We start from the raw sequence: 10,154 nt of genomic DNA, 5'->3' as shown, positions 1-10,154 counted from the left end.
TGCAGTTAACTTTAATTTACAAGAGTCATGTGCGCTCTCAGCTGGAATATTGCTCACCCTTGTGGGTTGGATGTGGAGAGGTTGCACAAAAACAACTGGACAAAATTCAGAACAAAGCCGCACAAACTATTAATAACCCTATTGTTACAAATGAACTACCTCCCCTACAAACAAGAGGAAATGTTGCCTCCCATGTATTGCTTTACAGATACTTTTATGGCAAGTGCTCAGACGAAGTTGCATCCATTGTGTCACCTCTCCACGCCTTCCCCTGCGCTACACGGGCATCTGGTAGCACTCATGACTGGACTATCAAACTGCCATACTGCAGAACTTTTGCTTACCAGAACTCTTTTATTCCCTGAATGGCATCTCTTTGGAACTCGCTTCCACAGTGGTTTCTCCCAAACTTTAATGTACACCGTTCATGTCCAACTGTTACAGATTTCCTATGAATGGAGGACACCTATAATCTGATGTATGGATTATATGTTCTTTATTCATTTGTTTTTCTTTTCTCTCTTCCGTTATTGTAAAAAAAAAAAATCTGACATGCGAAAAGGAGGTGGAAGAAAGTACGTGAGAAGAGACGTGATAAAAAGGTGATTGTATATTGTCGACTTTATCGTAGTTCTTTCACTAAAACTTGGCCGAGATTCCGTCCTGTTGCAGGTTATTTCAAGTAGGTTAGTGCCGGGAAAAGACAATACAACGGCTGAACTTTCGTTCCATGCCACATTTATTCGTGATTGGCACCATATTTCAGTGTTAACCCCCTGTTATATTCGTACTTCAGCATTCAAGATTCAGGGATGAAAATTTTAGGCCAAGTTTTAGTGAATAGAGCGTAGTGTTGCCCTTGGTTTCATCCCATGAAGAAGTCATAAGCAAAACTAGTCAAAAATATATTCTTCATACATATCTTCTTCCATCTCCTTCCAATTGCCACCTATACTATTTTTATATATATTTTTAAAAAGCCATTTTGCAGCAGTAACAGAGAAGAGTATAATAATGTGTGTGTGTGTGTGTGTGTGTGTGTGTGTGTGTGTGTGTGTGTCTACATGAGGGGTACAGCCAATACCCGTAAGTTCATTTAGCTGCATCCAATCCCTGGTAAAGAGAAACATCAGTCAAGTCCGTGACCCAAGCCTCTTAGTGTTCTGGATTCCATTACACAGATAAAAGCATTACACCCGTTGAAGCAGAAAAAAAGCAATTAATTCTTAACAACTCAGCTTCTTTGATACAATGGCATCAATTGCTTTTTATCTTGCTGTCTCCAGACAATACTATAAACAGTATCTCTAGGTAACATCCTTGTTTTAGAAGGCTTAGAAACAATTTCCTTTAAGCTCGTTCACTATGGAAGATCTTCACTATGCTAACTAAGAAGGAGCACTTAATGGATGCAACACCCGCGCCCACCATCCGGTCTTCGGCTGAATATATGTGGCTTTTCTCTGTGGCACTCAAAATTTAACTTCTTCATTCTTGCCTATCCCTTAATCCTTTTACTAGCTTTGGTTCAAAACAGATCGAAGTATTTGAAATGATTTTGCTCAATGATCTTTCACATATGATCCTTCAATGTTACCTTGATATTCGACTGATTATTATAAAAACCGAATATAATTATCAATGTTCTAACCTGAGCCATTCCACAGAACTTTAGTTAAAACTGGAAAGATAAACTGTTAGGTGATACAGCCTGCTGTGTGACCTTGCCCTGTGACCCAATGGTCTAAAAATCAATAGGTCAACCAATCAAGCTCATCCACGAGGTGTCTTCCAAATCAAATACAAATTGTTGGAGCTTGTTTTGTTCACACACAGGCGCACAAAACGTTCTTTGACCATGCCCTATGATCGTGATCTTTGAACGATCGTTTTCAAAACCGAATCCCTCGTTGTTGCCTGCATCATAACTCTTCCATCAAATTTGGTTCAAATCAGAGAAAGAAAAAAAAAATGTGATAAGTTGGCCTTTGCCTTGTGACCTTGGCAACTGACCCTGCCCTGTGACCTTCAATTTTGACTGATTGTTTTCAAAAGCTAAAGCGTTTATTTTTGTCTAATATTCAACCTTTCCACAAGGTTTGGTCTAAAGTGGATAAACTCCGATCTACTTTTACCTTTCCGTGTGATCTTGACCTTCACCTATTGTTCTATAAACAAAGGGTGCACTTCTTGTCGACTCCTCAGCTATTCCACTAAGTTTGAAAAAAAAAAAAAAGACAAACTTATTAAGTTACTTTGCTGTGAAACATGCTTACAAGAGTAAAGTGACGAAGTGTACGAGGTTGGTAGATGGTAGGGGGATGAATATAGTTTTGAACGGTGAGTTGCTTGAGGAGGTAGTTTTAAATATTTAGGGTCACATGTTGCTGTGGATGGAAGAATAGATGCAGAAATAAAGTTTAGAATGAATGGAGTAGGGAAGGTGCTGGGAGGAATGAAAAAAGTGTTTAGATGTCGTTTGCTTAGAATGGATGTGAAGAGAAGGCTGTATGAGGGTGTTGTGGTACCGACTGCGTTATATGGGGCTGAAACATGGAGTATGGGTGTGGCAGAGAGGAAAAGTTTGAATGTAATGGAGATGAGGTGTCTGAGGAGTATGTGTGGAGTGACGCGTATGGATCAAGTGCGAAATGATGAAGTGCAAAGGAGAACTGGAGTTGTTCGGGAGATGGCTGATCGAGTTGAGCAGAGGGTGTTGCGATGGTTTGGGCATATGGAGAGAATGGATAATGAGCGGTTGGTGAAAAAGATAACTAGATCTGATGTGAGAGGTGTAAAGTCATAAAAAGACTTTGTAGTTACTTGTAGAGAAGTTATATATATTAGACTTGTGGACGAGCGGTTGTTATACTTGAGTAGCTTTGTAAGTAGATAATCTTCTTTCCCATTTGCCATTCAATGACAAGGAGAGGTAAAGAATAGTATGGGACTATTTTTATTTGTCTTGGAAATATTAACAAGTCTCTCACACAGAGCAAAGTATAAAGTAGAGTCCCGCTAGCTATCTCCCTATCTCTCTCTCTCTCTCTCTCCCAAGTTGCTAAGCCTTTCTTGCCACTCCCTGCCGCTTCTATGGCCTATCTCCTTCTGAGCTCTCTTTCCTAAATGTTGGTGAAACAGGAGTCGTATCACGTGTGTTCCCTGTGGTTGGAAAGTTCTAGAAGCCTGTGTGTGAGTATGTGTGTATGTGTGTTCACCTGGTGATCGCTGACTGGCTACTTCCTAGTCTGTCGTCAGCTTTTCCTCAGTGTAACTTGCAAGATCATTTCCCATTCCCAGGCTCGCATAGAGCTGTCTATCTGTCTATTTATCTATCTATTTATCTACTTGTCTATTATGGTTTGTAATTATAATATGGAGTCCTAACATATGCTCGGTCACGCGAAAATGGCGTACCCTCGACAGTTAATAGTCATAACATATTAATACATATTATATACACATTATAATGAACTTATAAGCTAATTAAGTGAAATACATAATATTGTAAAAGTAACATAATTGTATGAATATTGTATACATATAATATTCATAGTAAATAGCAATTATCCAGTAATATTACATTTTAAACAAGTTGTATACATTTTGTGAGATGTGTATGTATAACAGACATACGCGGGTTTAATGAATTATTTTTTCTTTTACTAAGAAATTGGCATATTTTTACTTATATTCCTGCACAATATCTTATAATCACAATTGTGACATTATTACCCACCCCAGAAATATGGTAAAACCCAATAAAAGTGACTACTTTTTTTTTTTTAGCAACACTGTAAAATATTTATGCCACGTTTCTGTATTGCCGTATAAATATTTCATGCATAATAAGTTTACTGTTCTTTCATATATTATAATACACACGTTGTATTCATATGTGTTTATCGTATTTGTCATGCCTTTTACATATATAACAGCCGTTTCACATCGTGGGTTTGGGAAACATAGCACCACTGTACAAAGGGTCGTGCCCCACCCTGGCCGCAAGTTTAAATTTGTCCTACCATAGAGCGTGTGGTCTACCGGGACATTTATACTAGAGCGTGTGGTCTACCAGGACATTTACACTAGAGCGTGTGGTCTACCGGGACATTTACACTATAGCGTGTGGTCTCCCGGGATAAATTACACAATACTCTGCGGTCAAACATGACATTTACGCTCTAGTGTGCTGTTGGGATAGGATAGGCTGTGTTAAGATATGTTGGATTAGGGTAGGGTAGGATGGGATAGGATACGTTAGGTTAGATTAGGTTAGGATAGGATAGGATAAGTTAGGTTAGGTTAGGACAGGACCGGACAGGACATAAAAGGATGGGATAAGAGAGGATAAGTTAGGTTAGGCTCGGTTCAATCCTGTCCTGTCCTGTCGTGTCCTATCCTATCCCATCCTATCCTATCCTAACCCAACCCAACCTACTCTCATAACCTAACCTAACCTAGCCAATCCTATCCAATCCTGTCTTAACCGCAAGCCATAGTGTAAATATCTCGGTAGACAGCACGCTATAACGTAAATACTAAATTCAGGTAAACAGCACGCTATAGTGTAACAATAACACCGTAGGGTTTCAGAGTTAAACAATTCATTCATGGCACTGGGTGCAAGGGGAATGCGACGCATGCACTTGACTGGCAAGAGGTGAGTAATTAACCTCTGCTGTCCCTAGACTACTCCCATTTGTATCACTTTAACCAGACAAATGGTTCTCCGTTCACCTAGATAATATATTCAGTAAACTTGTCAGGGCTGACGGTAGTGTTAGGGAGTGGAATACAGGCATCGGCGTAAGATCGGGGCAAAAGACAATTCTGTTTGTGTCGAACGAGACTTTTTTTTTTTTTCGATTCCATCTCTGATGGTTAGGTTGCTTAGATATGTTATATTGTACGCTACATAGAGATTGGGGGAGTGAACTTTCTGACCACTACTTGGTGGTGGCCAGAATTAAAGTTCAAGTAAGATGGAGGAATAGAAGAAGGGAAAGACGAGAGGAAGGAGTAGTTGCAAGGAGAGTGGAAAGGTTACAAGAGGATGAGAAAAAGGCAGAGTATAAGAGAGAAGTGGAGGAACGATTGGGTAAATATGAATTGGAGCAGATGGGGGACGTGGAAGGTGTGTGTAGAATATTTACAGAAGAAATATGTGCAGCATGTGATGTGGTGTGTGGAAGGAAGAGAAGACGGAGGGGGGTGCAAGGAACAGCGTGGTGGACTGAAGAGGTGAAACGGGCTGTGGCACAAAAGAAGAAAGCATACAATGAATGGATGAGAAATAGGGGCGTGGAAGAAGTTGAGAGGCGGAAGAGAGAGTTATATGTAGAAAGAAAGAGAGAGGTGAAAAGATTAGTAAGAGAGAGTAAGAAGAGAGTGGATAAGGAATTTGGAAGGAATTTGAGTGTAAATTGCAGGGACTATAAGAAAATGTTCTGGAAAGAGGTGAAAAGAGTAAGAGAGGGTGGAAGTGAAGTTAGCAGGGGAGTGAAAGATAAAAATGGTAGATTACTAGTGGAGAAGGGAGAAGAAGGGAGCAGATGGAGAGAACACTTTAAGGAATTGTTGAACGTGGAGGATGGAAGTAATGCGAGTATAAGTGGCGGGGGAATGGCTGGGAGAAGGAGGGAGGTGAGAAGACAGGAAGAAATCAGTAGGATAGAAGTTGTGGAAGCAATGAAGAAAGTTAAATCGGGGAAAGCCCCAGGAATTGATGGAGTGTGTGGTGAAATGCTGAAGCATGGGGGAGAGATAGTAGTAGAATGGATGTGGATGATGTGCAGATTGGCCTGGGAGGAAGGTAGAGTCCCGGAGGATTGGAAGTCAGGTATAATTATTCCCTTGTACAAAGGAAAAGGGGAAAAAGAAGTGTGTGGTAATCATAGGGGCATTTGTCTTCTTAGTATAATAGGAAAAGTGTATGGTAGGATACTTATTGACAGAGTTAGAGAAAGAACAGAGAAATTAGTTGGAGAAGAACAGGGAGGCTTTAGGAAGGGAAGAGGTTGTGTAGATCAGATATTCATTCTCAGATCTTTAGTGGAAAAGTTTCTAGAGAAGGGAAAGAAGTTGTATGCGGCTTTCATGGATTTGGAGAAAGCATATGACAGGGTGGATAGACTAGGATTGTGGAAAGTGTTAAGAATATATGGAGTAGATGGGAAGTTGTTGAATGCTGTGAAGAGTATGTACGATGGTGCGAAGGCTGCAGTGCGTGTGGATGGTGAACTAAGTGAATTTTTCTCTTTGAAAGTTGGGTTGAAACAGGTATGTGTCATGTCTCCATGGTTGTTCAATCTGTACATGGATGGGGTAATAAAAGAGGTACAAGGTAGGGTAGTAGATGTTGGAGTGTCAATGGTGAGAGAGGATAGTGTTTGGAAACTCCCTGTACTGTTGTTTGCAGATGATACTGTGTTGTTGAGTGAAGACGAAGGGGAGCTGCAAGGTTTGGTGGATGAGTTTGAGAGAGTGTGTAAGAAACGGAATCTAAAGGTGAATGTAGGGAAGAGTAAAGTGATGGTCTTTGAGAGAGGTGAAGTCAGTGAATGTACAGCGAGGTTGGATGGTGAGGAATTGGAAAATGTGAGTACGTTTAAGTACTTGGGTAGTGTGATGAGTAAGGATGGAGGTTTGGAGGGTGAAGTGCTTGAAAGAGTACAGCAGGGAAGAAAGGTTGCTGGTTCTTTGAAAGCAATGATAAGAAACAGGGAAGTGAGCATGGAAGTGAAAAAGTTACTACATGACAGTATTGTGATACCAACTCTAACGTACGGAAGTGAAGCTTGGACGTTGTTGGAAGGACACAAGTCAAGAGTGACAGCAGTGGAAATGAGTTATTTAAGAGGAGCCTGTGGAGTCACATGGAGAGACAGGCTGACGAAAGAGGATATAAAGGAGCGTTGTGGTGTTGATGTGGATGTGATAGGAAGCGTTATGAGGAACACACTGAGGTGGTTTGGCCATGTGGAGAGGATGGAGGGTGAAAGACTGACGAAGAGAGTGTATGTGAGTGAGGTGGAGGGGGAAAGAGGGAGGGGGAGGCCGAGGATGAGATGGAGAGATGGGGTGGAGAGGTATATGAGAGAGGGGGGTGTGAGTTGGGAGCAGGGGAGTGAAATGGCGGGGGACAGGGCGACTTGGAGGCGATTTGTTTGTGGCCACCCGAAACGGGATTGAGGCGTCTGGCAATAGATAGATAGATAAATGTATAAATCAAAGCTCTGCAAAAAATACGTCATACAGCAAAAAAACAAATCTAGTTGATATCATACGTGCCAAGATATGTATATTTTCCCTATGTTTATGATTCACATAACTTATCAACATCCTTCAATACCCTTTGGAATTATTCACGGGGTATTGCTTATTTACGCGATTCTGTATTGTTCATTCATTGATATATATATATATATATATATATATATATATATATATATATATATATATATATATATATATATATATATATACACAGTGCTGGGCAGGTGCGCAACACTTGCGCAAAGCGCAATTACGCACCCTTGCGCTCCAGTGAATATCGTTTGCGCATTGCGCACCACACGAGACCATGCGCAATATCGCGCTTGCGCACATGAAAAGGCAGGTGCGCCAGTGCAAACTTGGTTGCGCTTGCACAACTAAATTTGTGGTTCCGCACCTCCCTTGCGCACCTGCCCTGTGGATTGCGCACTGCGCACTCCAAGGGACACATGGTCTTCCAAAGGACACGTGGTATTGGGAGCTTCCCGCATGGCTGGACAAGGGATGGGGGAGACTCGGGCGGGTCGCGAGGGTGGGTTGGTGGGGGGAGGCGGGAGGGAAGGAGGGTAGTAGCATTACCTAAAATGCTTCAACAGAGATGATGTATTTTAATATTTTTTAAATTATTAGTAGTAGTAAATAATAACATATATACATTATTTATTAAGAGTAGCATATGCAATTCCTTACAAAAATCATGAAAACATATTACTTAAATCAAATATCCATAGCCTAATTATTTATTAGGCTGTGGATATTTGATTTAAATAATATGGTTTCAAGATTTTTTATTTTTTGTAAGGAATTACATATGTTGTTGTATATCTATATTGAATTATTAAATAGTCTTGCGAAAATGCAGCTAAAAGTAAAACTGGCAACATCACAGCCTTTGTTTTCCTGTCCCGCTTCGCACCTCGTGTCCTCGTTCACTCTGTTTCAACTTCCACGAGTTAACAAGTAACGATGCCTTGCTCCAGTCCTATCGTCTTAGTCACTTAAGTGTGCAGAGCGAATCATTTTATTACACTAAATGTGCACAGTCGAGGTCTGAGTTACAGGAAAATGAAAATAATAATAAAATAATAAAAATTCAAAATAATATAATAATAATAAATCTAAAGGTGAATGTAGGGAAGAGTAAAGTTATGCTCTTGGAGAGAAGTGAAGCCAATGATTGTGCAGTGAGGTTGGATGAGGAGTGAATGGAAAATGTGTGTTTAAGTGCTTGGGTAGTGTGATGAGTTGATGACTTATGAGAAAGAATGGAAGTTTAGAGGATGCAGTGCTTGAAAGGGTACAACCAGGAAGAAAGGTTGCTGGTTCCCTGAAAGCAGTGATAAGAAACAGGGAAGTGAGCATGGAAGTGAAAAAGTTACTACATGACAGTAATGAGAGATACCAACTCTAACGTATGGAAGTGAAGCTTGTTGGAGGGACAGAAGTCAAGAGTGAGAGCTATGGAAACAAATGAGTTATTTGAGAGGTGCACGTGGGGTTACATGGAGAGACAGACAAATGAAATGAGGAAGTGAAGGATCGTTGTAGTGTGGATATGGATGTGAGGAAGCGTTAGGAGAAACACATTGAGGTGGTTTGGCCATGTGGAGAGGATGGAGAGTGAGACTGACGAGGAGAGTGTATGTGAGTGAAGTGGAGGAGGGGAGAGGGAGAGGGAGGAGGAGGAGGCCAAGGATGAGATTGAAGGAAGGAGTGGAGAAGTATATGAGAGAAGGGGGTGTGAGCTGGGAGCAGGGCAGTGAAATGGCGGGGGACAGGGTGACATGGAGGCGATTTGTTGCTTGTTTCTGGCCACTGGCCACCCTTTATGGGATTAAGGCGTCTGGCACTGGCAATAGATAGATAGAATAATAATTAATAAAAGTAGGTGTGCTAATTTATTTAAATATCCCAATATATATTTTACAGTAATTCCCACAAATATATGCAAATGATTTGCGCTAGCACTTTGCGACATTGTGCAAGCTCATTATTAGATTGCGCACTTTCGCAAATTACAAATAACAGAAAATAATAATAATACTAAATAAAAGTAAGTATGCTATTTTATTTAAATATCTCAACATTTTACAGTAATTCCCACAAATATATGCAAATGGTTTGTGTCGCACTTTGCGACATTGCGCAAGCTAAATATTTGTCACGTAGCGCACTTGCGCTTGCGCAAGGTAGTGAACTGTGGATTGAGCATTGCGCTTGCGCAAAGTCCTTCTTCGTTTGCGCTGCCCACCACTGTATATATATATATATATATATATATATATATATATATATATATATATATGTGTGTGTGTGTGTGTGTGTGTGTGTGTGATAGGGAAACATACATTACACGATATGATGGGGAAACACACATTACACGTGCATATGTAGAAAGTTTTTTACGCCTGAGCCAGGAATCGAACCCGAGACCTCTTGACAGAAGTCAGGCACTGTTAACACTACACCAAGGCGTGATAAAATCTAAGCCTCCTGAATTCTATGTGGAACCAAGTAAATCCATTCTAGGAGGATACATTTCAATCCCAAGCCATATAACGATGCATATTTCAGACACATCATGATAGGACTTGTTTCACACACAAAAATCATGCGTAACTGGACCACGCACCAGTCATACGGTGTAATGTATAACAATGGGATTGGTCAAAATTTAGTTACTTCTGAAATTAATACGCATAAAGAGAGCGAGAAAATTCCACATCCCACTGACAGATCGCATCAAAGTACACAGACAAGTGGTGTGTCTCCAATAATAGAAGCATCTGTAAGTTTATGTGTACCATACAGAACCACGTGGGATCGAACGCTGCAGCCAAGGGTGGCCCTCTTGTCCGAGACTCTGAGTGACCATA

This window comes from Coenobita brevimanus, chromosome 70 (assembly GCF_032717465.1).
Source record: "Coenobita brevimanus isolate Jiangsu-jjx chromosome 70, ASM3271746v2, whole genome shotgun sequence".
Taxonomy (NCBI): domain Eukaryota; kingdom Metazoa; phylum Arthropoda; class Malacostraca; order Decapoda; family Coenobitidae; genus Coenobita; species Coenobita brevimanus.
Note: the sequence above shows the minus strand (reverse complement) of the source record.